The 22,436-nt window shown below is 61.7% G+C and overlaps 14 non-coding genes across 14 annotated transcripts; all 14 read left to right on the top strand.

Moving 5' to 3' along the window:
• The first annotated feature begins 1,136 nt into the window (after nt 1-1,136).
• TRNAY-GUA (transfer RNA tyrosine (anticodon GUA)) lies at nt 1,137-1,225 on the top strand. Its single transcript is given in 2 exon segments — nt 1,137-1,173; nt 1,190-1,225. It is a non-coding gene; the product is annotated as a tRNA-Tyr (tRNA).
• A 1,857-nt stretch (nt 1,226-3,082) lies between these two features.
• Nucleotides 3,083-3,171, top strand: TRNAY-GUA (transfer RNA tyrosine (anticodon GUA)). Its single transcript is given in 2 exon segments — nt 3,083-3,119; nt 3,136-3,171. It is a non-coding gene; the product is annotated as a tRNA-Tyr (tRNA).
• A 1,856-nt stretch (nt 3,172-5,027) lies between these two features.
• On the top strand, nt 5,028-5,116 carry TRNAY-GUA (transfer RNA tyrosine (anticodon GUA)). The gene is given in 2 exon segments: nt 5,028-5,064; nt 5,081-5,116. It is a non-coding gene; the product is annotated as a tRNA-Tyr (tRNA).
• Nucleotides 5,117-6,973: 1,857 nt separating this feature from the next.
• Nucleotides 6,974-7,062, top strand: TRNAY-GUA (transfer RNA tyrosine (anticodon GUA)). The gene is given in 2 exon segments: nt 6,974-7,010; nt 7,027-7,062. It is a non-coding gene; the product is annotated as a tRNA-Tyr (tRNA).
• Nucleotides 7,063-8,140: 1,078 nt separating this feature from the next.
• On the top strand, nt 8,141-8,213 carry TRNAA-CGC (transfer RNA alanine (anticodon CGC)). The gene has a single exon. It is a non-coding gene; the product is annotated as a tRNA-Ala (tRNA).
• A 705-nt stretch (nt 8,214-8,918) lies between these two features.
• On the top strand, nt 8,919-9,007 carry TRNAY-GUA (transfer RNA tyrosine (anticodon GUA)). The gene is given in 2 exon segments: nt 8,919-8,955; nt 8,972-9,007. It is a non-coding gene; the product is annotated as a tRNA-Tyr (tRNA).
• Nucleotides 9,008-10,851: 1,844 nt separating this feature from the next.
• TRNAY-GUA (transfer RNA tyrosine (anticodon GUA)) lies at nt 10,852-10,940 on the top strand. The gene is given in 2 exon segments: nt 10,852-10,888; nt 10,905-10,940. It is a non-coding gene; the product is annotated as a tRNA-Tyr (tRNA).
• A 1,066-nt stretch (nt 10,941-12,006) lies between these two features.
• TRNAA-CGC (transfer RNA alanine (anticodon CGC)) lies at nt 12,007-12,079 on the top strand. Its single transcript has one exon. It is a non-coding gene; the product is annotated as a tRNA-Ala (tRNA).
• A 705-nt stretch (nt 12,080-12,784) lies between these two features.
• On the top strand, nt 12,785-12,873 carry TRNAY-GUA (transfer RNA tyrosine (anticodon GUA)). Its single transcript is given in 2 exon segments — nt 12,785-12,821; nt 12,838-12,873. It is a non-coding gene; the product is annotated as a tRNA-Tyr (tRNA).
• A 1,066-nt stretch (nt 12,874-13,939) lies between these two features.
• TRNAA-CGC (transfer RNA alanine (anticodon CGC)) lies at nt 13,940-14,012 on the top strand. The gene has a single exon. It is a non-coding gene; the product is annotated as a tRNA-Ala (tRNA).
• Nucleotides 14,013-14,717: 705 nt separating this feature from the next.
• On the top strand, nt 14,718-14,806 carry TRNAY-GUA (transfer RNA tyrosine (anticodon GUA)). The gene is given in 2 exon segments: nt 14,718-14,754; nt 14,771-14,806. It is a non-coding gene; the product is annotated as a tRNA-Tyr (tRNA).
• A 1,856-nt stretch (nt 14,807-16,662) lies between these two features.
• TRNAY-GUA (transfer RNA tyrosine (anticodon GUA)) lies at nt 16,663-16,751 on the top strand. Its single transcript is given in 2 exon segments — nt 16,663-16,699; nt 16,716-16,751. It is a non-coding gene; the product is annotated as a tRNA-Tyr (tRNA).
• Nucleotides 16,752-18,601: 1,850 nt separating this feature from the next.
• On the top strand, nt 18,602-18,690 carry TRNAY-GUA (transfer RNA tyrosine (anticodon GUA)). The gene is given in 2 exon segments: nt 18,602-18,638; nt 18,655-18,690. It is a non-coding gene; the product is annotated as a tRNA-Tyr (tRNA).
• Nucleotides 18,691-20,540: 1,850 nt separating this feature from the next.
• On the top strand, nt 20,541-20,629 carry TRNAY-GUA (transfer RNA tyrosine (anticodon GUA)). The gene is given in 2 exon segments: nt 20,541-20,577; nt 20,594-20,629. It is a non-coding gene; the product is annotated as a tRNA-Tyr (tRNA).
• The last annotated feature ends 1,807 nt before the right edge of the window (nt 20,630-22,436 follow it).

The raw sequence follows: 22,436 nt of genomic DNA, 5'->3' as shown, positions 1-22,436 counted from the left end.
TTCGGAGTCGTCGTCCCGTGCGCCGAATTGGCGGGCAGGGAGGCGGCTCGTCCCCTTCGCTTTGCCGCTTTCGCTCTTTCTCTGGTCATGGGCTGAGGCGTGAGGCATGCGCGGGCGATCAGGGCAGAGGCGTGCGTGAGTTTGTGTGCTGGTCTCTGGAAAGGCGTATTTTGTTTAAAGTCTACAGAGAGTGGAGTTGCGTAGTTTCCTGTGTCCCGCTTCCTTGCGGAGTGGAGGTCCTTCGCGAGGTGCTGTGGCAGCGTAAGGGTAATTTTTTTTTAGTGGAGTCAAGAACGCCCCGGAGGGTTTTCGCGGTGTGTTGGGATGAGGGGGCGTGGGAGAGGGCCCCTCCGGGCACGGGGGATTAGCTCAAAGGGTAGAGCGCTCGCTTCGCATGCGAGAGGCAGCGGGATCGACGCCCGCATCCTCCAAGCGGCCCTGGCTCGCCCGCGCCCCGTCCGTTTGCGCCCGGGCAGAAAGGAGCGCTCGCGGCTTCGGGGGGAGCCTTTTGTCCCGAGGGAGCGAAAGCTGCAGCTTCCCGCGCAGGAATTCTTAACTTTGCGAGGCTCTTGGCGTGTGTTCTTCCTGAGGTGGACGGGGGAGGCCGAGTCAGGCGGAATGTGTCAGTCCTAGAGGAAGGCGAAGGGAAATGGACTGCGCAAAGGTCATGGCTGAAAAGGCCCCTTTCTAGCCAGGCAGGAGGCTCCGGCGTGGGGCGTTGTTTTCCGTTGCCCCTTCGTCCGTATCGTGGGTGGGAATCGGGGCCGGGCTGCCAGCGGTGCGCTGCGGGGTGTGGAGACGAGCCGGGCTCCCTTGCGGGTGAGCGGGAGGCTGAGGCTCCCGGCTAGCAGGCAGGGGTAACGTCGTGGGCCCGGCGTTGCGTTCTTCCCTTGCGGCGTTGTCCGCGTGCGGTGGCTGTTGGGGAGGCTTGGAGGGGCACGCGCGTGCGGGCTTCCCGTAGGCTCTTTGAAGGGTGGGTAGAGGAGGGAGCTTGGCCAGCAAGCCGGGCAGCTGCGTGCGTCTTCCTGCTGTGAGGGGGCGGGGCACCGGCAAGCCTGTACTTAGCAGTTAGTGCCAGTGGCGCGTCTGCCTCCCCGATCCCTTGAGTCACTCGGGCGGCCCGTCCCGCCTGCTTTCCTTCGATAGCTCAGCTGGTAGAGCGGAGGACTGTAGGCTTCCTTTCCTGGCTATCCTTAGGTCGCTGGTTCAACTCCGGCTCGAAGGAGCGGGCTTTTGTTGCCTTCCTTCCGTGCTCTTCTTTACAGCTCCCACTCTGGCCACGGCCGGGTTTTACTCCATTCGTGCCTCCGCGGCCGTGAAAGCACCACTTGCCGCCGCTTTCACCTACCACGCCGGCTTACTTTCTCGCCAGAGTTCCTTTTTCTTCATCCTCCCGCCCACGCTGCGCAGGCACCTAGCTATGGGTCTCAGGCTCCACGGGCAGCATTTAGCACCCTGGCGGCGGGGCGCCTTCGCCGTAAAATAGCCTGTCCGTGGCGAAGTCGCCAAGCTGTCTTTGGGGCTTTTCGCCATGGGGCAGACGTGCCGGGGAGGACGTAGTTTCCGGTGGCAAAGGAGGAGGGCGAGGTAGAGGGGAGAAGAAAAGGCCCTGCGGTCGCTGAGAGTCCCTTGTCCCTTGGGGTGAACCTACTGCGTGCGCCGCTGGCGGCGGGCTATTCCGCTCCAGGTTGGAGCAGCGGGTGGCTTTCCCTCTCTCGGTCCGTCCTCCCTCCCTCGGAGCTGGGTCAGTGGAGTAGCAGGAGGGAGCGGGGCCATTCCTTTCGCTTTTGGGGCTTTTGTCCATCACGTTTGTGGAGCTGGCCTTTCTTTAGGCGAGCGTGATCGCACAGGGCGTGTAAAAGCCTTCAGGCGGAGGAGAGCCAGAAGCCCGACCTGGCGGAATTCCTGAAAAGGAGCTGCCGGGCCCTCGGTAGAGTCCGCGAAACTTCGGAGTCGTCGTCCCGTGCGCCGAATTGGCGGGCAGGGAGGCGGCTCGTCCCCTTCGCTTTGCCGCTTTCGCTCTTTCTCTGGTCATGGGCTGAGGCGTGAGGCATGCGCGGGCGATCAGGGCAGAGGCGTGCGTGAGTTTGTGTGCTGGTCTCTGGAAAGGCGTATTTTGTTTAAAGTCTACAGAGAGTGGAGTTGCGTAGTTTCCTGTGTCCCGCTTCCTTGCGGAGTGGAGGTCCTTCGCGAGGTGCTGTGGCAGCGTAAGGGTAATTTTTTTTTAGTGGAGTCAAGAACGCCCCGGAGGGTTTTCGCGGTGTGTTGGGATGAGGGGGCGTGGGAGAGGGCCCCTCCGGGCACGGGGGATTAGCTCAAAGGGTAGAGCGCTCGCTTCGCATGCGAGAGGCAGCGGGATCGACGCCCGCATCCTCCAAGCGGCCCTGGCTCGCCCGCGCCCCGTCCGTTTGCGCCCGGGCAGAAAGGAGCGCTCGCGGCTTCGGGGGGAGCCTTTTGTCCCGAGGGAGCGAAAGCTGCAGCTTCCCGCGCAGGAATTCTTAACTTTGCGAGGCTCTTGGCGTGTGTTCTTCCTGAGGTGGACGGGGGAGGCCGAGTCAGGCGGAATGTGTCAGTCCTAGAGGAAGGCGAAGGGAAATGGACTGCGCAAAGGTCATGGCTGAAAAGGCCCCTTTCTAGCCAGGCAGGAGGCTCCGGCGTGGGGCGTTGTTTTCCGTTGCCCCTTCGTCCGTATCGTGGGTGGGAATCGGGGCCGGGCTGCCAGCGGTGCGCTGCGGGGTGTGGAGACGAGCCGGGCTCCCTTGCGGGTGAGCGGGAGGCTGAGGCTCCCGGCTAGCAGGCAGGGGTAACGTCGTGGGCCCGGCGTTGCGTTCTTCCCTTGCGGCGTTGTCCGCGTGCGGTGGCTGTTGGGGAGGCTTGGAGGGGCACGCGCGTGCGGGCTTCCCGTAGGCTCTTTGAAGGGTGGGTAGAGGAGGGAGCTTGGCCAGCAAGCCGGGCAGCTGCGTGCGTCTTCCTGCTGTGAGGGGGCGGGGCACCGGCAAGCCTGTACTTAGCAGTTAGTGCCAGTGGCGCGTCTGCCTCCCCGATCCCTTGAGTCACTCGGGCGGCCCGTCCCGCCTGCTTTCCTTCGATAGCTCAGCTGGTAGAGCGGAGGACTGTAGGCTTCCTTTCCTGGCTATCCTTAGGTCGCTGGTTCAACTCCGGCTCGAAGGAGCGGGCTTTTGTTGCCTTCCTTCCGTGCTCTTCTTTACAGCTCCCACTCTGGCCACGGCCGGGTTTTACTCCATTCGTGCCTCCGCGGCCGTGAAAGCACCACTTGCCGCCGCTTTCACCTACCACGCCGGCTTACTTTCTCGCCAGAGTTCCTTTTTCTTCATCCTCCCGCCCACGCTGCGCAGGCACCTAGCTATGGGTCTCAGGCTCCACGGGCAGCATTTAGCACCCTGGCGGCGGGGCGCCTTCGCCGTAAAATAGCCTGTCCGTGGCGAAGTCGCCAAGCTGTCTTTGGGGCTTTTCGCCATGGGGCAGACGTGCCGGGGAGGACGTAGTTTCCGGTGGCAAAGGAGGAGGGCGAGGTAGAGGGGAGAAGAAAAGGCCCTGCGGTCGCTGAGAGTCCCTTGTCCCTTGGGGTGAACCTACTGCGTGCGCCGCTGGCGGCGGGCTATTCCGCTCCAGGTTGGAGCAGCGGGTGGCTTTCCCTCTCTCGGTCCGTCCTCCCTCCCTCGGAGCTGGGTCAGTGGAGTAGCAGGAGGGAGCGGGGCCATTCCTTTCGCTTTTGGGGCTTTTGTCCATCACGTTTGTGGAGCTGGCCTTTCTTTAGGCGAGCGTGATCGCACAGGGCGTGTAAAAGCCTTCAGGCGGAGGAGAGCCAGAAGCCCGACCTGGCGGAATTCCTGAAAAGGAGCTGCCGGGCCCTCGGTAGAGTCCGCGAAACTTCGGAGTCGTCGTCCCGTGCGCCGAATTGGCGGGCAGGGAGGCGGCTCGTCCCCTTCGCTTTGCCGCTTTCGCTCTTTCTCTGGTCATGGGCTGAGGCGTGAGGCATGCGCGGGCGATCAGGGCAGAGGCGTGCGTGAGTTTGTGTGCTGGTCTCTGGAAAGGCGTATTTTGTTTAAAGTCTACAGAGAGTGGAGTTGCGTAGTTTCCTGTGTCCCGCTTCCTTGCGGAGTGGAGGTCCTTCGCGAGGTGCTGTGGCAGCGTAAGGGTAATTTTTTTTAGTGGAGTCAAGAACGCCCCGGAGGGTTTTCGCGGTGTGTTGGGATGAGGGGGCGTGGGAGAGGGCCCCTCCGGGCACGGGGGATTAGCTCAAAGGGTAGAGCGCTCGCTTCGCATGCGAGAGGCAGCGGGATCGACGCCCGCATCCTCCAAGCGGCCCTGGCTCGCCCGCGCCCCGTCCGTTTGCGCCCGGGCAGAAAGGAGCGCTCGCGGCTTCGGGGGGAGCCTTTTGTCCCGAGGGAGCGAAAGCTGCAGCTTCCCGCGCAGGAATTCTTAACTTTGCGAGGCTCTTGGCGTGTGTTCTTCCTGAGGTGGACGGGGGAGGCCGAGTCAGGCGGAATGTGTCAGTCCTAGAGGAAGGCGAAGGGAAATGGACTGCGCAAAGGTCATGGCTGAAAAGGCCCCTTTCTAGCCAGGCAGGAGGCTCCGGCGTGGGGCGTTGTTTTCCGTTGCCCCTTCGTCCGTATCGTGGGTGGGAATCGGGGCCGGGCTGCCAGCGGTGCGCTGCGGGGTGTGGAGACGAGCCGGGCTCCCTTGCGGGTGAGCGGGAGGCTGAGGCTCCCGGCTAGCAGGCAGGGGTAACGTCGTGGGCCCGGCGTTGCGTTCTTCCCTTGCGGCGTTGTCCGCGTGCGGTGGCTGTTGGGGAGGCTTGGAGGGGCACGCGCGTGCGGGCTTCCCGTAGGCTCTTTGAAGGGTGGGTAGAGGAGGGAGCTTGGCCAGCAAGCCGGGCAGCTGCGTGCGTCTTCCTGCTGTGAGGGGGCGGGGCACCGGCAAGCCTGTACTTAGCAGTTAGTGCCAGTGGCGCGTCTGCCTCCCCGATCCCTTGAGTCACTCGGGCGGCCCGTCCCGCCTGCTTTCCTTCGATAGCTCAGCTGGTAGAGCGGAGGACTGTAGGCTTCCTTTCCTGGCTATCCTTAGGTCGCTGGTTCAACTCCGGCTCGAAGGAGCGGGCTTTTGTTGCCTTCCTTCCGTGCTCTTCTTTACAGCTCCCACTCTGGCCACGGCCGGGTTTTACTCCATTCGTGCCTCCGCGGCCGTGAAAGCACCACTTGCCGCCGCTTTCACCTACCACGCCGGCTTACTTTCTCGCCAGAGTTCCTTTTTCTTCATCCTCCCGCCCACGCTGCGCAGGCACCTAGCTATGGGTCTCAGGCTCCACGGGCAGCATTTAGCACCCTGGCGGCGGGGCGCCTTCGCCGTAAAATAGCCTGTCCGTGGCGAAGTCGCCAAGCTGTCTTTGGGGCTTTTCGCCATGGGGCAGACGTGCCGGGGAGGACGTAGTTTCCGGTGGCAAAGGAGGAGGGCGAGGTAGAGGGGAGAAGAAAAGGCCCTGCGGTCGCTGAGAGTCCCTTGTCCCTTGGGGTGAACCTACTGCGTGCGCCGCTGGCGGCGGGCTATTCCGCTCCAGGTTGGAGCAGCGGGTGGCTTTCCCTCTCTCGGTCCGTCCTCCCTCCCTCGGAGCTGGGTCAGTGGAGTAGCAGGAGGGAGCGGGGCCATTCCTTTCGCTTTTGGGGCTTTTGTCCATCACGTTTGTGGAGCTGGCCTTTCTTTAGGCGAGCGTGATCGCACAGGGCGTGTAAAAGCCTTCAGGCGGAGGAGAGCCAGAAGCCCGACCTGGCGGAATTCCTGAAAAGGAGCCGCCGGGCCCTCGGTAGAGTCCGCGAAACTTCGGAGTCGTCGTCCCGTGCGCCGAATTGGCGGGCAGGGAGGCGGCTCGTCCCCTTCGCTTTGCCGCTTTCGCTCTTTCTCTGGTCATGGGCTGAGGCGTGAGGCATGCGCGGGCGATCAGGGCAGAGGCGTGCGTGAGTTTGTGTGCTGGTCTCTGGAAAGGCGTATTTTGTTTAAAGTCTACAGAGAGTGGAGTTGCGTAGTTTCCTGTGTCCCGCTTCCTTGCGGAGTGGAGGTCCTTCGCGAGGTGCTGTGGCAGCGTAAGGGTAATTTTTTTTTAGTGGAGTCAAGAACGCCCCGGAGGGTTTTCGCGGTGTGTTGGGATGAGGGGGCGTGGGAGAGGGCCCCTCCGGGCACGGGGGATTAGCTCAAAGGGTAGAGCGCTCGCTTCGCATGCGAGAGGCAGCGGGATCGACGCCCGCATCCTCCAAGCGGCCCTGGCTCGCCCGCGCCCCGTCCGTTTGCGCCCGGGCAGAAAGGAGCGCTCGCGGCTTCGGGGGGAGCCTTTTGTCCCGAGGGAGCGAAAGCTGCAGCTTCCCGCGCAGGAATTCTTAACTTTGCGAGGCTCTTGGCGTGTGTTCTTCCTGAGGTGGACGGGGGAGGCCGAGTCAGGCGGAATGTGTCAGTCCTAGAGGAAGGCGAAGGGAAATGGACTGCGCAAAGGTCATGGCTGAAAAGGCCCCTTTCTAGCCAGGCAGGAGGCTCCGGCGTGGGGCGTTGTTTTCCGTTGCCCCTTCGTCCGTATCGTGGGTGGGAATCGGGGCCGGGCTGCCAGCGGTGCGCTGCGGGGTGTGGAGACGAGCCGGGGTCCCTTGCGGGTGAGCGGGAGGCTGAGGCTCCCGGCTAGCAGGCAGGGGTAACGTCGTGGGCCCGGCGTTGCGTTCTTCCCTTGCGGCGTTGTCCGCGTGCGGTGGCTGTTGGGGAGGCTTGGAGGGGCACGCGCGTGCGGGCTTCCCGTAGGCTCTTTGAAGGGTGGGTAGAGGAGGGAGCTTGGCCAGCAAGCCGGGCAGCTGTGTGCGTCTGCCTGCTGTGAGGGGGCGGGGCACCGGCAAGCCCGTACTTAGCAGTTAGTGCCAGTGGCGCGTCTGCCTCCCCGATCCCTTGAGTCACTCGGGCGGCCCGTCCCGCCTGCTTTCCTTCGATAGCTCAGCTGGTAGAGCGGAGGACTGTAGGCTTCCTTTCCTGGCTATCCTTAGGTCGCTGGTTCAACTCCGGCTCGAAGGAGCGGGCTTTTGTTGCCTTCCTTCCGTGCTCTTCTTTACAGCTCCCGCTCTGGCCACGGCCGGGTTTTACTCCATTCGTGCCTCCGCGGCCGTGAAAGCACCACTTGCCGCCGCTTTCACCTACCACGCCGGCTTACTTTCTCGCCAGAGTTCCTTTTTCTTCATCCTCCCGCCCACGCTGCGCAGGCACCTAGCTATGGGTCTCAGGCTCCACGGGCAGCATTTAGCACCCTCGCGGCGGGGCGCCTTCGCCGTAAAATAGCCTGTCCGTGGCGAAGTCGCCAAGCTGTCTTTGGGGCTTTTCGCCATGGGGCAGACGTGCCGGGGAGGACGTAGTTTCCGGTGGCAAAGGAGGAGGGCGAGGTAGAGGGGAGAAGAAAAGGCCCTGCGGTCGCTGAGAGTCCCTTGTCCCTTGGGGTGAACCTACTGCGTGCGCCGCTGGCGGCGGGCTATTCCGCTCCAGGTTGGAGCAGCGGGTGGCTTTCCCTCTCTCGGTCCGTCCTCCCTCCCTCGGAGCTGGGTCAGTGGAGTAGCAGGAGGGAGCGGGGCCATTCCTTTCGCTCTTAGGGCTTTTGTCCATCACGTTTGTGGAGCTGGCCTTTCTTTAGGCGAGCGTGATCGCACAGGGCGTGTAAAAGCCTTCAGGCGGAGGAGAGCCAGAAGCCCGACCTGGCGGAATTCCTGAAAAGGAGCCGCCGGGCCCTCGGTAGAGTCCGCGAAACTTCGGAGTCGTCGTCCCGTGCGCCGAATTGGCGGGCAGGGAGGCGGCTCGTCCCCTTCGCTTTGCCGCTTTCGCTCTTTCTCTGGTCATGGGCCGAGGCGTGAGGCATGCGCGGGCGATCAGGGCAGAGGCGTGCGTGAGTTTGTGTGCTGGTCTCTGGAAAGGCGTATTTTGTTTAAAGTCTACAGAGAGTGGAGTTGCGTAGTTTCCTGTGTCCCGCTTCCTTGCGGAGTGGAGGTCCTTCGCGAGGTGCTGTGGCAGCGTAAGGGTAATTTTTTTTAGTGGAGTCAAGAACGCCCCGGAGGGTTTTCGCGGTGTGTTGGGATGAGGGGGCGTGGGAGAGGGCCCCTCCGGGCACGGGGGATTAGCTCAAAGGGTAGAGCGCTCGCTTCGCATGCGAGAGGCAGCGGGATCGACACCCGCATCCTCCAAGCGGCCCTGGCTCGCCCGCGCCCCGTCCGTTTGCGCCCGGGCAGAAAGGAGCGCTCGCGGCTTCGGGGGGAGCCTTTTGTCCCGAGGGAGCGAAAGCTGCAGCTTCCCGCGCAGGAATTCTTAACTTGGCGAGGCTCTTGGCGTGTGTTCTTCCTGAGGTGGACGGGGGAGGCCGAGTCAGGCGGAATGTGTCGGTCCTAGAGGAAGGCGAAGGGAAATGGACTGCGCAAAGGTCATGGCTGAAAAGGCCCCTTTCTAGCCAGGCAGGAGGCTCCGGCGTGGGGCGTTGTTTTCCGTTGCCCCTTCGTCCGTATCGTGGGTGGGAATCGGGGCCGGGCTGCCAGCGGTGCGCTGCAGGGTGTGGAGACGAGCCGGGGTCCCTTGCGGGTGAGCGGGAGGCTGAGGCTCCCGGCTAGCAGGCAGGGGTAACGTCGTGGGCCCGGCGTTGCGTTCTTCCCTTGCGGCGTTGTCCGCGTGCGGTGGCTGTTGGAGAGGCTTGGAGGGGCACGCGCGTGCGGGCTTCCCGTAGGCTCTTTGAAGGGTGGGTAGAGGAGGGAGCTTGGCCAGCAAGCCGGGCAGCTGTGTGCGTCTGCCTGCTGTGAGGGGGCGGGGCACCGGCAAGCCCGTACTTAGCAGTTAGTGCCAGTGGCGCGTCTGCCTCCCCGATCCCTTGAGTCACTCGGGCGGCCCGTCCCGCCTGCTTTCCTTCGATAGCTCAGCTGGTAGAGCGGAGGACTGTAGGCTTCCTTTCCTGGCTATCCTTAGGTCGCTGGTTCAACTCCGGCTCGAAGGAGCGGGCTTTTGTTGCCTTCCTTCCGTGCTCTTCTTTACAGCTCCCGCTCTGGCCACGGCCGGGTTTTACTCCATTCGTGCCTCCGCGGCCGTGAAAGCACCACTTGCCGCCGCTTTCACCTACCACGCCGGCTTACTTTCTCGCCAGAGTTCCTTTTTCTTCATCCTCCCGCCCACGCTGCGCAGGCACCTAGCTATGGGTCTCAGGCTCCACGGGCAGCATTTAGCACCCTCGCGGCGGGGCGCCTTCGCCGTAAAATAGCCTGTCCGTGGCGAAGTCGCCAAGCTGTCTTTGGGGCTTTTCGCCATGGGGCAGACGTGCCGGGGAGGACGTAGTTTCCGGTGGCAAAGGAGGAGGGCGAGGTAGAGGGGAGAAGAAAAGGCCCTGCGGTCGCTGAGAGTCCCTTGTCCCTTGGGGTGAACCTACTGCGTGCGCCGCTGGCGGCGGGCTATTCCGCTCCAGGGTGGCTTTCCCTCTCTCGGTCCGTCCTCCCTCCCTCGGAGCTGGGTCAGTGGAGTAGCAGGAGGGAGCGGGGCCATTCCTTTCGCTTTTGGGGCTTTTGTCCATCACGTTTGTGGAGCTGGCCTTTCTTTAGGCGAGCGTGATCGCACAGGGCGTGTAAAAGCCTTCAGGCGGAGGAGAGCCAGAAGCCCGACCTGGCGGAATTCCTGAAAAGGAGCCGCCGGGCCCTCGGTAGAGTCCGCGAAACTTCGGAGTCGTCGTCCCGTGCGCCAAATTGGCGGGCAGGGAGGCGGCTCGTCCCCTTCGCTTTGCCGCTTTCGCTCTTTCTCTGGTCATGGGCCGAGGCGTGAGGCATGCGCGGGCGATCAGGGCAGAGGCGTGCGTGAGTTTGTGTGCTGGTCTCTGGAAAGGCGTATTTTGTTTAAAGTCTACAGAGAGTGGAGTTGCGTAGTTTCCTGTGTCCCGCTTCCTTGCGGAGTGGAGGTCCTTCGCGAGGTGCTGTGGCAGCGTAAGGGTAATTTTTTTTAGTGGAGTCAAGAACGCCCCGGAGGGTTTTCGCGGTGTGTTGGGATGAGGGGGCGTGGGAGAGGGCCCCTCCGGGCACGGGGGATTAGCTCAAAGGGTAGAGCGCTTGCTTCGCATGCGAGAGGCAGCGGGATCGACACCCGCATCCTCCAAGCGGCCCTGGCTCGCCCGCGCCCCGTCCGTTTGCGCCCGGGCAGAAAGGAGCGCTCGCGGCTTCGGGGGGAGCCTTTTGTCCCGAGGGAGCGAAAGCTGCAGCTTCCCGCGCAGGAATTCTTAACTTGGCGAGGCTCTTGGCGTGTGTTCTTCCTGAGGTGGACGGGGGAGGCCGAGTCAGGCGGAATGTGTCGGTCCTAGAGGAAGGCGAAGGGAAATGGACTGCGCAAAGGTCATGGCTGAAAAGGCCCCTTTCTAGCCAGGCAGGAGGCTCCGGCGTGGGGCGTTGTTTTCCGTTGCCCCTTCGTCCGTATCGTGGGTGGGAATCGGGGCCGGGCTGCCAGCGGTGCGCTGCGGGGTGTGGAGACGAGCCGGGGTCCCTTGCGGGTGAGCGGGAGGCTGAGGCTCCCGGCTAGCAGGCAGGGGTAACGTCGTGGGCCCGGCGTTGCGTTCTTCCCTTGCGGCGTTGTCCGCGTGCGGTGGCTGTTGGGGAGGCTTGGAGGGGCACGCGCGTGCGGGCTTCCCGTAGGGTCTTTGAAGGGTGGGTAGAGGAGGGAGCTTGGCCAGCAAGCCGGGCAGCTGTGTGCGTCTGCCTGCTGTGAGGGGGCGGGGCACCGGCAAGCCCGTACTTAGCAGTTAGTGCCAGTGGCGCGTCTGCCTCCCCGATCCCTTGAGTCACTCGGGCGGCCCATTCCACCTGCTTTCCTTCGATAGCTCAGCTGGTAGAGCGGAGGACTGTAGGCTTCCTTTCCTGGCTATCCTTAGGTCGCTGGTTCAACTCCGGCTCGAAGGAGCGGGCTTTTGTTGCCTTCCTTCCGTGCTCTTCTTTACAGCTCCCGCTCTGGCCACGGCCGGGTTTTACTCCATTCGTGCCTCCGCGGCCGTGAAAGCACCACTTGCCGCCGCTTTCACCTACCACGCCGGCTTACTTTCTCGCCAGAGTTCCTTTTTCTTCATCCTCCCGCCCACGCTGCGCAGGCACCTAGCTATGGGTCTCAGGCTCCACGGGCAGCATTTAGCACCCTCGCGGCGGGGCGCCTTCGCCGTAAAATAGCCTGTCCGTGGCGAAGTCGCCAAGCTGTCTTTGGGGCTTTTCGCCATGGGGCAGACGTGCCGGGGAGGACGTAGTTTCCGGTGGCAAAGGAGGAGGGCGAGGTAGAGGGGAGAAGAAAAGGCCCTGCGGTCGCTGAGAGTCCCTTGTCCCTTGGGGTGAACCTACTGCGTGCGCCGCTGGCGGCGGGCTATTCCGCTCCAGGGTGGCTTTCCCTCTCTCGGTCCGTCCTCCCTCCCTCGGAGCTGGGTCAGTGGAGTAGCAGGAGGGAGCGGGGCCATTCCTTTCGCTCTTGGGGCTTTTGTCCATCACGTTTGTGGAGCTGGCCTTTCTTTAGGCGAGCGTGATCGCACAGGGCGTGTAAAAGCCTTCAGGCGGAGGAGAGCCAGAAGCCCGACCTGGCGGAATTCCTGAAAAGGAGCCGCCGGGCCCTCGGTAGAGTCCGCGAAACTTCGGAGTCGTCGTCCCGTGCGCCGAATTGGCGGGCAGGGAGGCGGCTCGTCCCCTTCGCTTTGCCGCTTTCGCTCTTTCTCTGGTCATGGGCCGAGGCGTGAGGCATGCGCGGGCGATCAGGGCAGAGGCGTGCGTGAGTTTGTGTGCTGGTCTCTGGAAAGGCGTATTTTGTTTAAAGTCTACAGAGAGTGGAGTTGCGTAGTTTCCTGTGTCCCGCTTCCTTGCGGAGTGGAGGTCCTTCGCGAGGTGCTGTGGCAGCGTAAGGGTAATTTTTTTTAGTGGAGTCAAGAACGCCCCGGAGGGTTTTCGCGGTGTGTTGGGATGAGGGGGCGTGGGAGAGGGCCCCTCTGGGCACGGGGGATTAGCTCAAAGGGTAGAGCGCTCGCTTCGCATGCGAGAGGCAGCGGGATCGACACCCGCATCCTCCAAGCGGCCCTGGCTCGCCCGCGCCCCGTCCGTTTGCGCCCGGGCAGAAAGGAGCGCTCGCGGCTTCGGGGGGAGCCTTTTGTCCCGAGGGAGCGAAAGCTGCAGCTTCCCGCGCAGGAATTCTTAACTTGGCGAGGCTCTTGGCGTGTGTTCTTCCTGAGGTGGACGGGGGAGGCCGAGTCAGGCGGAATGTGTCAGTCCTAGAGGAAGGCGAAGGGAAATGGACTGCGCAAAGGTCATGGCTGAAAAGGCCCCTTTCTAGCCAGGCAGGAGGCTCCGGCGTGGGGCGTTGTTTTCCGTTGCCCCTTCGTCCGTATCGTGGGTGGGAATCGGGGCCGGGCTGCCAGCGGTGCGCTGCAGGGTGTGGAGACGAGCCGGGGTCCCTTGCGGGTGAGCGGGAGGCTGAGGCTCCCGGCTAGCAGGCAGGGGTAACGTCGTGGGCCCGGCGTTGCGTTCTTCCCTTGCGGCGTTGTCCGCGTGCGGTGGCTGTTGGGGAGGCTTGGAGGGGCACGCGCGTGCGGGCTTCCCGTAGGCTCTTTGAAGGGTGGGTAGAGGAGGGAGCTTGGCCAGCAAGCCGGGCAGCTGTGTGCGTCTGCCTGCTGTGAGGGGGCGGGGCACCGGCAAGCCCGTACTTAGCAGTTAGTGCCAGTGGCGCGTCTGCCTCCCCGATCCCTTGAGTCACTCGGGCGGCCCGTCCCACCTGCTTTCCTTCGATAGCTCAGCTGGTAGAGCGGAGGACTGTAGGCTTCCTTTCCTGGCTATCCTTAGGTCGCTGGTTCAACTCCGGCTCGAAGGAGCGGGCTTTTGTTGCCTTCCTTCCGTGCTCTTCTTTACAGCTCCCACTCTGGCCACGGCCGGGTTTTACTCCATTCGTGCCTCCGCGGCCGTGAAAGCACCACTTGCCGCCGCTTTCACCTACCACGCCGGCTTACTTTCTCGCCAGAGTTCCTTTTTCTTCATCCTCCCGCCCACGCTGCGCAGGCACCTAGCTATGGGTCTCAGGCTCCACGGGCAGCATTTAGCACCCTCGCGGCGGGGCGCCTTCGCCGTAAAATAGCCTGTCCGTGGCGAAGTCGCCAAGCTGTCTTTGGGGCTTTTCGCCATGGGGCAGACGTGCCGGGGAGGACGTAGTTTCCGGTGGCAAAGGAGGAGGGCGAGGTAGAGGGGAGAAGAAAAGGCCCTGCGGTCGCTGAGAGTCCCTTGTCCCTTGGGGTGAACCTACTGCGTGCGCCGCTGGCGGCGGGCTATTCCGCTCCAGGGTGGCTTTCCCTCTCTCGGTCCGTCCTCCCTCCCTCGGAGCTGGGTCAGTGGAGTAGCAGGAGGGAGCGGGGCCATTCCTTTCGCTCTTGGGGCTTTTGTCCATCACGTTTGTGGAGCTGGCCTTTCTTTAGGCGAGCGTGATCGCACAGGGCGTGTAAAAGCCTTCAGGCGGAGGAGAGCCAGAAGCCCGACCTGGCGGAATTCCTGAAAAGGAGCCGCCGGGCCCTCGGTAGAGTCCGCGAAACTTCGGAGTCGTCGTCCCGTGCGCCGAATTGGCGGGCAGGGAGGCGGCTCGTCCCCTTCGCTTTGCCGCTTTCGCTCTTTCTCTGGTCATGGGCCGAGGCGTGAGGCATGCGCGGGCGATCAGGGCAGAGGCGTGCGTGAGTTTGTGTGCTGGTCTCTGGAAAGGCGTATTTTGTTTAAAGTCTACAGAGAGTGGAGTTGCGTAGTTTCCTGTGTCCCGCTTCCTTGGGGAGTGGAGGTCCTTCGCGAGGTGCTGTGGCAGCGTAAGGGTAATTTTTTTTAGTGGAGTCAAGAACGCCCCGGAGGGTTTTCGCGGTGTGTTGGGATGAGGGGGCGTGGGAGAGGGCCCCTCCGGGCACGGGGGATTAGCTCAAAGGGTAGAGCGCTCGCTTCGCATGCGAGAGGCAGCGGGATCGACACCCGCATCCTCCAAGCGGCCCTGGCTCGCCCGCGCCCCGTCCGTTTGCGCCCGGGCAGAAAGGAGCGCTCGCGGCTTCAGGGGGAGCCTTTTGTCCCGAGGGAGCGAAAGCTGCAGCTTCCCGCGCAGGAATTCTTAACTTGGCGAGGCTCTTGGCGTGTGTTCTTCCTGAGGTGGACGGGGGAGGCCGAGTCAGGCGGAATGTGTCGGTCCTAGAGGAAGGCGAAGGGAAATGGACTGCGCAAAGGTCATGGCTGAAAAGGCCCCTTTCTAGCCAGGCAGGAGGCTCCGGCGTGGGGCGTTGTTTTCCGTTGCCCCTTCGTCCGTATCGTGGGTGGGAATCGGGGCCGGGCTGCCAGCGGTGCGCTGCGGGGTGTGGAGACGAGCCGGGGTCCCTTGCGGGTGAGCGGGAGGCTGAGGCTCCCGGCTAGCAGGCAGGGGTAACGTCGTGGGCCCGGCGTTGCGTTCTTCCCTTGCGGCGTTGTCCGCGTGCGGTGGCTGTTGGGGAGGCTTGGAGGGGCACGCGCGTGCGGGCTTCCCGTAGGCTCTTTGAAGGGTGGGTAGAGGAGGGAGCTTGGCCAGCAAGCCGGGCAGCTGTGTGCGTCTTCCTGCTGTGAGGGGGCGGGGCACCGGCAAGCCCGTACTTAGCAGTTAGTGCCAGTGGCGCGTCTGCCTCCCCGATCCCTTGAGTCACTCGGGCGGCCCGTCCCGCATGCTTTCCTTCGATAGCTCAGCTGGTAGAGCAGAGGACTGTAGGCTTCCTTTCCTGGCTATCCTTAGGTCGCTGGTTCAACTCCGGCTCGAAGGAGCGGGCTTTTGTTGCCTTCCTTCCGTGCTCTTCTTTACAGCTCCCGCTCTGGCCACGGCCGGGTTTTACTCCATTCGTGCCTCCGCGGCCGTGAAAGCACCACTTGCCGCCGCTTTCACCTACCACGCCGGCTTACTTTCTCGCCAGAGTTCCTTTTTCTTCATCCTCCCGCCCACGCTGCGCAGGCACCTAGCTATGGGTCTCAGGCTCCACGGGCAGCATTTAGCACCCTCGCGGCGGGGCGCCTTCGCCGTAAAATAGCCTGTCCGTGGCGAAGTCGCCAAGCTGTCTTTGGGGCTTTTCGCCATGGGGCAGACGTGCCGGGGAGGACGTAGTTTCCGGTGGCAAAGGAGGAGGGCGAGGTAGAGGGGAGAAGAAAAGGCCCTGCGGTCGCTGAGAGTCCCTTGTCCCTTGGGGTGAACCTACTGCGTGCGCCGCTGGCGGCGGGCTATTCCGCTCCAGGTTGGAGCAGCGGGTGGCTTTCCCTCTCTCGGTCCGTCCTCCCTCCCTCGGAGCTGGGTCAGTGGAGTAGCAGGAGGGAGCGGGGCCATTCCTTTCGCTCTTGGGGCTTTTGTCCATCACGTTTGTGGAGCTGGCCTTTCTTTAGGCGAGCGTGATCGCACAGGGCGTGTAAAAGCCTTCAGGCGGAGGAGAGCCAGAAGCCCGACCTGGCGGAATTCCTGAAAAGGAGCCGCCGGGCCCTCGGTAGAGTCCGCGAAACTTCGGAGTCGTCGTCCCGTGCGCCGAATTGGCGGGCAGGGAGGCGGCTCGTCCCCTTCGCTTTGCCGCTTTCGCTCTTTCTCTGGTCATGGGCCAAGGCGTGAGGCATGCGCGGGCGATCAGGGCAGAGGCGTGCGTGAGTTTGTGTGCTGGTCTCTGGAAAGGCGTATTTTGTTTAAAGTCTACAGAGAGTGGAGTTGCGTAGTTTCCTGTGTCCCGCTTCCTTGCGGAGTGGAGGTCCTTCGCGAGGTGCTGTGGCAGCGTAAGGGTAATTTTGTTTAGTGGAGTCAAGAACGCCCCGGAGGGTTTTCGCGGTGTGTTGGGATGAGGGGGCGTGGGAGAGGGCCCCTCCGGGCACGGGGGATTAGCTCAAAGGGTAGAGTGCTCGCTTCGCATGCGAGAGGCAGCGGGATCGACGCCCGCATCCTCCAAGCGGCCCTGGCTCGCCCGCCCCCCGTCCGTTTGCGCCCGGGCAGAAAGGAGCGCTCGCGGCTTCGGGGGGAGCCTTTTGTCCCGAGGGAGCGAAAGCTGCAGCTTCCCGCGCAGGAATTCTTAACTTGGCGAGGCTCTTGGCGTGTGTTCTTCCTGAGGTGGACGGGGGAGGCCGAGTCAGGCGGAATGTGTCGGTCCTAGAGGAAGGCGAAGGGAAATGGACTGCGCAAAGGTCATGGCTGAAAAGGCCCCTTTCTAGCCAGGCAGGAGGCTCCGGCGTGGGGCGTTGTTTTCCGTTGCCCCTTCGTCCGTATCGTGGGTGGGAATCGGGGCCGGGCTGCCAGCGGTGCGCTGCGGGGTGTGGAGACGAGCCGGGGTCCCTTGCGGGTGAGCGGGAGGCTGAGGCTCCCGGCTAGCAGGCAGTGGTAACGTCGTGGGCCCGGCGTTGCGTTCTTCCCTTGCGGCGTTGTCCGCGTGCGGTGGCTGTTGGGGAGGCTTGGAGGGGCACGCGCGTGCGGGCTTCCCGTAGGCTCTTTGAAGGGTGGGTAGAGGAGGGAGCTTGGCCAGGAAGCCGGGCAGCTGTGTGCGTCTGCCTGCTGTGAGGGGGCGGGGCACCGGCAAGCCCGTACTTAGCAGTTAGTGCCAGTGGCGCGTCTGCCTCCCCGATCCCTTGAGTCACTCGGGCGGCCCGTCCCGCCTGCTTTCCTTCGATAGCTCAGCTGGTAGAGCGGAGGACTGTAGGCTTCCTTTCCTGGCTATCCTTAGGTCGCTGGTTCAACTCCGGCTCGAAGGAGCGGGCTTTTGTTGCCTTCCTTCCGTGCTCTTCTTTACAGCTCCCGCTCTGGCCACGGCCGGGTTTTACTCCATTCGTGCCTCCGCGGCCGTGAAAGCACCGCTTGCCGCCGCTTTCACCTACCACGCCGGCTTACTTTCTCGCCAGAGTTCCTTTTTCTTCATCCTCCCGCCCACGCTGCGCAGGCACCTAGCTATGGGTCTCAGGCTCCACGGGCAGCATTTAGCACCCTCGCGGCGGGGCGCCTTCGCCGTAAAATAGCCTGTCCGTGGCGAAGTCGCCAAGCTGTCTTTGGGGCTTTTCGCCATGGGGCAGACGTGCCGGGGAGGACGTAGTTTCCGGTGGCAAAGGAGGAGGGCGAGGTAGAGGGGAGAAGAAAAGGCCCTGCGGTCGCTGAGAGTCCCTTGTCCCTTGGGGTGAACCTACTGCGTGCGCCGCTGGCGGCGGGCTGTTCCGCTCCAGGTTGGAGCAGCGGGTGGCTTTCCCTCTCTCGGTCCGTCCTCCCTCCCTCGGAGCTGGGTCAGTGGAGTAGCAGGAGGGAGCGGGGCCATTCCTTTCGCTCTTGGGGCTTTTGTCCATCACGTTTGTGGAGCTGGCCTTTCTTTAGGCGAGCGTGATCGCACAGGGCGTGTAAAAGCCTTCAGGCGGAGGAGAGCCAGAAGCCCGACCTGGCGGAATTCCTGAAAAGGAGCCGCCGGGCCCTCGGTAGAGTCCGCGAAACTTCGGAGTCGTCGTCCCGTGCGCCGAATTGGCGGGCAGGGAGGCGGCTCGTCCCCTTCGCTTTGCCGCTTTCGCTCTTTCTCTGGTCATGGGCTGAGGCGTGAGGCATGCGCGGGCGACCAGGGCAGAGGCGTGCGTGAGTTTGTGTGCTGGTCTCTGGAAAGGCGTATTTTGTTTAAAGTCTACAGAGAGTGGAGTTGCGTAGTTTCCTGTGTCCCGCTTCCTTGCGGAGTGGAGGTCCTTCGCGAGGTGCTGTGGCAGCGTAAGGGTAATTTTTTTTAGTGGAGTCAAGAACGCCCCGGAGGGTTTTCGCGGTGTGTTGGGATGAGGGGGCGTGGGAGAGGACCCCCTCCGGGCACGGGGGATTAGCTCAAAGGGTAGAGCGCTCGCTTCGCATGCGAGAGGCAGCGGGATCGACGCCCGCATCCTCCAAGCGGCCCTGGCTCGCCTGCGCCCCGTCCGTTTGCGCCCGGGCAGAAAGGAGCGCTTCGGGGGGAGCCTTTTGTCCCGAGGGAGCGAAAGCTGCAGCTTCCCGCGCAGGAATTCTTAACTTTGCGAGGCTCTTGGCGTGTGTTCTTCCTGAGGTGGACGGGGGAGGCCGAGTCAGGCGGAATGTGTCAGTCCTAGAGGAAGGCGAAGGGAAATGGACTGCGCAAAGGTCATGGCTGAAAAGGCCCCTTTCTAGCCAGGCAGGAGGCTCCGGCGTGGGGCGTTGTTTTCCGTTGCCCCTTCGTCCGTATCGTGGGTGGGAATCGGGGCCGGGCTGCCAGCGGTGCGCTGCGGGGTGTGGAGACGAGCCGGGGTCCCTTGCGGGTGAGCGGGAGGCTGAGGCTCCCGGCTAGCAGGCAGGGGTAACGTCGTGGGCCCGGCGTTGCGTTCTTCCCTTGCGGCGTTGTCCGCGTGCGGTGGCTGTTGGGGAGGCTTGGAGGGGCACGCGCGTGCGGGCTTCCCGTAGGCTCTTTGAAGGGTGGGTAGAGGAGGGAGCTTGGCCAGCAAGCCGGGCAGCTGTGTGCGTCTTCCTGCTGTGAGGGGGCGGGGCACCGGCAAGCCTGTACTTAGCAGTTAGTGCCAGTGGCGCGTCTGCCTCCCCGATCCCTTGAGTCACTCGGGCGGCCCGTCCCGCCTGCTTTCCTTCGATAGCTCAGCTGGTAGAGCGGAGGACTGTAGGCTTCCTTTCCTGGCTATCCTTAGGTCGCTGGTTCAACTCCGGCTCGAAGGAGCGGGCTTTTGTTGCCTTCCTTCCGTGCTCTTCTTTACAGCTCCCACTCTGGCCACGGCCGGGTTTTACTCCATTCGTGCCTCCGCGGCCGTGAAAGCACCACTTGCCGCCGCTTTCACCTACCACGCCGGCTTACTTTCTCGCCAGAGTTCCTTTTTCTTCATCCTCCCGCCCACGCTGCGCAGGCACCTAGCTATGGGTCTCAGGCTCCACGGGCAGCATTTAGCACCCTCGCGGCGGGGCGCCTTCGCCGTAAAATAGCCTGTCCGTGGCGAAGTCGCCAAGCTGTCTTTGGGGCTTTTCGCCATGGGGCAGACGTGCCGGGGAGGACGTAGTTTCCGGTGGCAAAGGAGGAGGGCGAGGTAGAGGGGAGAAGAAAAGGCCCTGCGGTCGCTGAGAGTCCCTTGTCCCTTGGGGTGAACCTACTGCGTGCGCCGCTGGCGGCGGGCTGTTCCGCTCCAGGTTGGAGCAGCGGGTGGCTTTCCCTCTCTCGGTCCGTCCTCCCTCCCTCGGAGCTGGGTCAGTGGAGTAGCAGGAGGGAGCGGGGCCATTCCTTTCGCTCTTGGGGCTTTTGTCCATCACGTTTGTGGAGCTGGCCTTTCTTTAGGCGAGCGTGATCGCACAGGGCGTGTAAAAGCCTTCAGGCGGAGGAGAGCCAGAAGCCCGACCTGGCGGAATTCCTGAAAAGGAGCCGCCGGGCCCTCGGTAGAGTCCGCGAAACTTCGGAGTCGTCGTCCCGTGCGCCGAATTGGCGGGCAGGGAGGCGGCTCGTCCCCTTCGCTTTGCCGCTTTCGCTCTTTCTCTGGTCATGGGCTGAGGCGTGAGGCATGCGCGGGCGACCAGGGCAGAGGCGTGCGTGAGTTTGTGTGCTGGTCTCTGGAAAGGCGTATTTTGTTTAAAGTCTACAGAGAGTGGAGTTGCGTAGTTTCCTGTGTCCCGCTTCCTTGCGGAGTGGAGGTCCTTCGCGAGGTGCTGTGGCAGCGTAAGGGTAATTTTTTTTAGTGGAGTCAAGAACGCCCCGGAGGGTTTTCGCGGTGTGTTGGGATGAGGGGGCGTGGGAGAGGACCCCCTCCGGGCACGGGGGATTAGCTCAAAGGGTAGAGCGCTCGCTTCGCATGCGAGAGGCAGCGGGATCGACGCCCGCATCCTCCAAGCGGCCCTGGCTCGCCTGCGCCCCGTCCGTTTGCGCCCGGGCAGAAAGGAGCGCTTCGGGGGGAGCCTTTTGTCCCGAGGGAGCGAAAGCTGCAGCTTCCCGCGCAGGAATTCTTAACTTTGCGAGGCTCTTGGCGTGTGTTCTTCCTGAGGTGGACGGGGGAGGCCGAGTCAGGCGGAATGTGTCAGTCCTAGAGGAAGGCGAAGGGAAATGGACTGCGCAAAGGTCATGGCTGAAAAGGCCCCTTTCTAGCCAGGCAGGAGGCTCCGGCGTGGGGCGTTGTTTTCCGTTGCCCCTTCGTCCGTATCGTGGGTGGGAATCGGGGCCGGGCTGCCAGCGGTGCGCTGCGGGGTGTGGAGACGAGCCGGGGTCCCTTGCGGGTGAGCGGGAGGCTGAGGCTCCCGGCTAGCAGGCAGGGGTAACGTCGTGGGCCCGGCGTTGCGTTCTTCCCTTGCGGCGTTGTCCGCGTGCGGTGGCTGTTGGGGAGGCTTGGAGGGGCACGCGCGTGCGGGCTTCCCGTAGGCTCTTTGAAGGGTGGGTAGAGGAGGGAGCTTGGCCAGCAAGCCGGGCAGCTGTGTGCGTCTTCCTGCTGTGAGGGGGCGGGGCACCGGCAAGCCTGTACTTAGCAGTTAGTGCCAGTGGCGCGTCTGCCTCCCCGATCCCTTGAGTCACTCGGGCGGCCCGTCCCACCTGCTTTCCTTCGATAGCTCAGCTGGTAGAGCGGAGGACTGTAGGCTTCCTTTCCTGGCTATCCTTAGGTCGCTGGTTCAACTCCGGCTCGAAGGAGCGGGCTTTTGTTGCCTTCCTTCCGTGCTCTTCTTTACAGCTCCCACTCTGGCCACGGCCGGGTTTTACTATATTTATGCTTCTGTGCTTTTTGAGTGGAGGTCCTTTGCAAGGTTTTTTGGCAGCGTAAGAGTAATTTGTTTAGTTAAGAATGCCTCTGAGGATATTTGTGCTGTATTTACTCTGTTTGGTAGAGGGCTACCCGTCTACTGTACTCACTGTTCACCCTATGGGAAGCCCTCATACTTTTTCCCCTCAAAGTCTCCTCTCTGCTATAGTATTACTGACTCCAGCTAATTATTATCATACCATTGCACCATACTACAGTTGGTGTAGTGTGTGATATTTAGGTTCCCTCACACTCCTACTGCAGAAGAACAGCCCTGTTCTTCTTTCCGCCATTGCTGAAGGCTTCTCTTCACTACTGGGGAGACTGACTGCTGCCATCGAAGTGAAGACCCACTAAATGAGTGGCAGAGTGCTCTTTGGTCGACTCCCAGACTCTAGTTCCCTGGGATGAGTAAGGGAAGTTGACTAAAGATCATCTCCTATCTATGCACCACTGTGTACACACCACAGTATGTAAACCTAAGTCATGTTGACTTCAGTTATGTTATTCACATAGCAGTAGTAGTATAACTTAAGTTGAGTTATTCCTAGTGTAAACAAGGCCTGATAATCTCCTTATCATGATTCTAATGACTATTAACAAAAGGCTCCTATGACCCTCGTCTCCTTCTTCAGTGAGTTTCTACTTAAATAATTCCACCCCTACTCTCTTCTGCAGTTTATTGGCAGTATAAATGTTTCTACACAGAACACCTTTTCTTCCCTCTCAATCTTGGCTGCCTCCATTATACCCATCTATTCTGACATTCCACCAAATTCTGGTTATGGCCACTGCATCATAGTCTCCATCATTTTGTAGCCCTTCCAGTTTAGCTTGCGTGATTCTTGGCCTCTGTGTACAAACATTTTAGTATATCAATACTTTGCATTATTCAACTTCTGTCATCATCTTCTGCCTTCGTATACTAAAAGTGCATGCTGAGTCATTTGGGAAAAGTAAAAATTCCTTCTCTCCCCTTTCCTTACTGAGTTTAAAGCTAGCCTGCAGTGGTAGGGAGGGTTACAGAAGCAACTGCTGGTTGAGAGTTAAAAATCACTTAGGAAAGTTAAAAATGAACAAGTTAAAAATCACTTAGGAAAGTTAGATGTCAGCAAGTCACCAGGTCCTGATGAAATGCATCCCAGGATACTCAAGGAGCTGATAGAGGAGGTATCTGAGCCTTTAGCTATGATCTTTGAAAAATCATGGCAGACAGGGGAGATTCCAGAAGACTGGAAAAGGGCAAATATTGTGCCCATCTATAAAAAGGGGAATAAGAACAACCCAGGAAACTACAGACCGGTCAGTTTAACTTCTGTCCCAGGGAAGATAATGGAGCAGGTAATTAAGGAAATCATATGCAAACACTTGGAAGTTAATAAAGTGATAGGTAATAGCCAGCATGGGTTTGTGAAGAACAAGTCATGCCAAACTAATCTGATAGCTTTCTTTGATAAGATAACGAGCCTTGTGGATAAGGGAGAAGCGGTGGATGTCATACACCTAGACTTTAGTAAGGCATTTGATACGGTCTCGCATGATATTCTTATTGATAAACTAGGCAAATATAACTTAGATAGGGCCACGATAAGGTGGGTGCATAATTGGCTGGATAACCGTAGTCAGAGAGTTGTTGTTAACGGTTCTAAATCCTGCTAGAAAGGGATAACAAGTGGAGTTCCTCAAGGGTCTGTTTTG

The sequence above is a fragment of the Pelodiscus sinensis genome, chromosome 2, assembly GCF_052426305.1.
Source record: "Pelodiscus sinensis isolate ZL-2025 chromosome 2, ASM5242630v1, whole genome shotgun sequence".
NCBI classification, from domain to species: domain Eukaryota; kingdom Metazoa; phylum Chordata; order Testudines; family Trionychidae; genus Pelodiscus; species Pelodiscus sinensis.
The sequence above is the reverse complement of the archived record's forward strand: the minus strand, read 5'-3'. Positions and strand labels throughout refer to the sequence as shown.